This window comes from Corvus brachyrhynchos, unplaced genomic scaffold (genome assembly GCF_000691975.1).
Source record: "Corvus brachyrhynchos isolate BGI_N302 unplaced genomic scaffold, ASM69197v1 scaffold67, whole genome shotgun sequence".
Taxonomy (NCBI): Eukaryota; Metazoa; Chordata; class Aves; order Passeriformes; family Corvidae; genus Corvus; species Corvus brachyrhynchos.
In genome coordinates, this window is record NW_008239114.1 from 457,272 (window position 1) to 460,999 (window position 3,728).

Here is a 3,728-nt window from a genome sequence, read left to right on the forward strand (position 1 = left end):
ATCCCCGCTGCATCCCCCGGGACGGACACACGGACAGACAGAGATCCCCGCTGCATCCCCCGGCATGGACGGACAGACAGACAGACAGACATCCCCGCTGCATTCCCCGGGATGGACACACAGACAGACAGACAGACAGACATCCCCGCTGCATCCCCCGGCGTGGACGGACAGACAGACAGACAGACAGACATCCCCTCTGCATCCCCCGGGACGGACGGACAGATGGACTCTCTGGGCTTCTCTGGCAGCGCTCTCCTGGAAGCATGGATGAATAAAGGATAAATGCCATGGATGAATAAAGGATAAATCCCATGGATGAATAAAGGCGAGCCCCAGGCAGCGTTGTCTCCCAAGCACGGAGTGCCCAGGAGTGCCCAAGCGCTTGTGATTCATTGGAATCACGGAATATCCTGAGGTGGGAGGGATCCACGAGGATCATCGAGTTCGGCTGCTCCAGTCCTGGGGGGACTCATGTCAGTGACCTCCCCCCCAAGTTGGGGTTCGGGGGCTTTATGAGCCACCCAGCCACAGTTTGGGGGTGTTGTCACAGGAAGAGTGAAAGCTTCAGACAAGCTCTGCCTTAGCCTCAAATTTTGGCAACAGTTAAGCTGATCCACATCTGTTCTAATGATGGCAAATCAGATTTATAAAAATGAATAATTTATTAAATGGACAAAGATAACGGATGGAAGATCTCAATGGGAATTACTACACAGGATAAAACTGAAGAACCACAGATAGGTTACACCATAACATAAACAGTGCACTGTAGCAAGGTACCTGCACTACAGCTGGCAAAAGGAATAGCATTGATTAGGAGCTGAAAGTGATTTCCCACCAAAACAACGATAACGTGCACAGATCACTTCGTCCCTGTGGAGTAACCGTGGAGCAGCGTCCCCTCTCACAGGAGAAACTCCACACATGTCCAGGAAAAGGTGTAGAAGATTTCTGCTCTGTGGAAGTTTGGTGTGGCTTTTACAGCTGTAAAGTGAGGGTCACTCACAAACCCAGCTCCCTCGGCCAGGTCTCACTTTAACAGTGAGAGGTTTGTTGGCAGCTGGGAGGAGCCAGCCCAGTGTTACCCCACGGCTCCAGAATAACTCACTGCAGGACAGCTCGTCCTGCTTGGGTCACCTGGTTAGCAAACAGCAGAGAAACTCTTGTGGGGGTGAGATGCCCTGCTGCAGCAATCAAGGGCAGTCCTCTTTTCTCTTGCAGCAGAGTCACACTGCTGCTCTGCAGTTTCCTGCCCAGCCATAGGGTAAGGTCACGCACTTCCAATTTGGCAGAGACCGAAGTGCCCACGTAGTCTGTACACAAAGATGTGCCAGAACAGAAGCAGGTGCTAGGTGTGTCTTTGTCACAGCAGCGTTTCAACAGCACGCAAGGGACACGGGGCTGTGCACCTTCCTTCTCAGCCACATGTGCTCTCACATTTCCCACTCTGCTGAGCCGAACTGTAGAACTTGAGAATCCAGGAGCTGCTGCCATAAGAACGGACTAAGAACAAAATCCCAGGGCTGGCCTGGACGTTTCCCTTGCAGCTTATAAACCACACCAAACACGCTGCTGTTCTGTAGTTTTCTCCTCGGCGATCATGTCACACTCAATCTTGCACAGTCTGAAGGTGAACCAAAGAGCTCCCAGTTACAGCTCTCAGAGGAAAATGTGCCAGCACAGAAAGCCTTCTCTGACTTCCCCCATTACAATTGCTAGCTTGCACTCAGGCTGCATTCCAGTGGCATTCACGGCCTTCTTGAAGTCTGGAAACTGCACACACCCGATGGTCCTGGCACATTTTTCTCTGTGAAGATACATCAGGATCTTTGGTCGTGGATGTAAGGTGTGTGATGATGCTCACAGCTGAGGAGTGTGCAAAGCACCGTAATGGGAAAGTAATGTACAGGTGGTAAAGGAAAGAAGACTGTTGCTTGATTGTGGTGCAAATGCAAGTTTCCACACGTAAGGGGCAAGGTCCCAGCAAGCCTCTTGTCCTGGCACAGTTGTGTGTGCGAGAGGTAGCTGGGAAGTTTTTTAGGCTACAAGAGGGATGGAATGTGATGGTACTTAGAGCTGAGAAGGAAAGTGCATGGCGCTGCTGGGTTTTGACCGAGGCAGTGCTCTGGACTGCTTCAGTGGTGGCACAGTGTTCTGTGTGAGAAACACATGAACATTTTGGGTCTGAGAGAATGAAAGGGTGTGATGCTACATGAGGCTGAGAATAAGCCTGCAGAGCACCATGGCCGAGTGTGCAGGGTACAGGCTGCAAGAGGAGCGTGACTGCCACTCGATTGCCTTTCAAATCCAAGTTATCAATGGCAGCAGGAGAAGTCAGTGGAAGTTACCTGTGTTGGCACATTGTCCTGTCTGATCCCTACATAGAAACAATTCAGCTTTAGACTCGAGATTCAGAGAACATTCTGGTGAGATGTAGCTGACAAGGAAAGTACAGAGTGCACTGGGGAGTTTGATGTGGCTTACCTGCAGCAAGGGGAAGGTGCAGCCCAGCACTGGCTTTTTCTTCTAGAGCCTTTTTTACGGGAGCAGCTGCTGGACGTTTGAAAGGGAGCTGCGAGAGTGGAAAAATGTGGCGGTGCCTATATGTGAGAAGGAAGATGCAAAGCCAAAATGTGTTGTGGGCAGTTTAACAGCTGCTAGGAGGAGGAGATAACCCAGGAACTCCTCTGTCCTGACACTTAACTTCTCTGAGATGTAGCTGGCTGAACTCTGCGACACCGTGTGTGAAAGTGATTGCCCTGGGAATATCAGCTTCCACAGGGAAGAGGGAAGGTCACCGAATGCTTCCTGTCCTGGCACATCTCTCAGTCCCAACTGCAGCTGGAAACACTCTGGTTTAGCAAAGGACTCTGTGACACTGAGAAAAAGCGAAGCTTTATCGAGTTGAGAAGGAAAGTGTGAATCACCAGTGTGTTTGGTCTGGTTTATAGGCTGCAAGGGGAAGGTAAAGACCAGTACTGGCTTTTTGTTCTAGGACTTTTTGTATGGGAGCAGTTGCTGGATGTTTTGAAGGTGTTTAGTGTCTGTGAGAATGAAAGGCTAGGATGGTACAGAGAGATCTTTAGGGGAAGTGCACATCTCCAGCGAGTATGAGGCAGTTTGGTGGGTGTGAGTTACACGTTGAGCCAACCAAGAGAGTTCGTAGCTGACTCTGTTTGTGAAAAAGTTTTTGCTGGACTGTTGCAATTTTGTCCCTGGGCTTCAAGTGTGACTGTACAAAGAGCTCAGAAAGGTGGTGCGTGGACTGATACTGCTTTGTGTAGTTGAAAAGCTGCAAGGAGAACAAGGGGTAATGCAGCATCTGTTTCTTTCCTGGCACAGGAATTTGTATTGTCCCTTGGCTGTGGTGAGAATTGGCGGTTTCAAAAGGAAGCTGAAGTTTCTTCTAAGCTGCATGTTGAATCCTCTCCTTTCAGTCTCACACAGAGACCTTCAAGATTCACTGCTTAAAAAAAAAGTTCCTAGAACAAAGGAGTCAGTGCTGGGCATCACTTTCCCTCTGCAGTCTTAAACTGCATGTCTCACATTGGTGTTGTGCTTTTTATTTCAGGGTTTCACATTCACGTTGAAGGATATCAACAGCACCATGCAAACTGGAGCTTTCCTTTCAAACTAAATGTACAATCACATTCTTTCACTCTAGCAGAGCCCAACTTTGAAACTTTCCATGTCCAGCAATTCCCATACCAAAAGTCCTAGGGAAA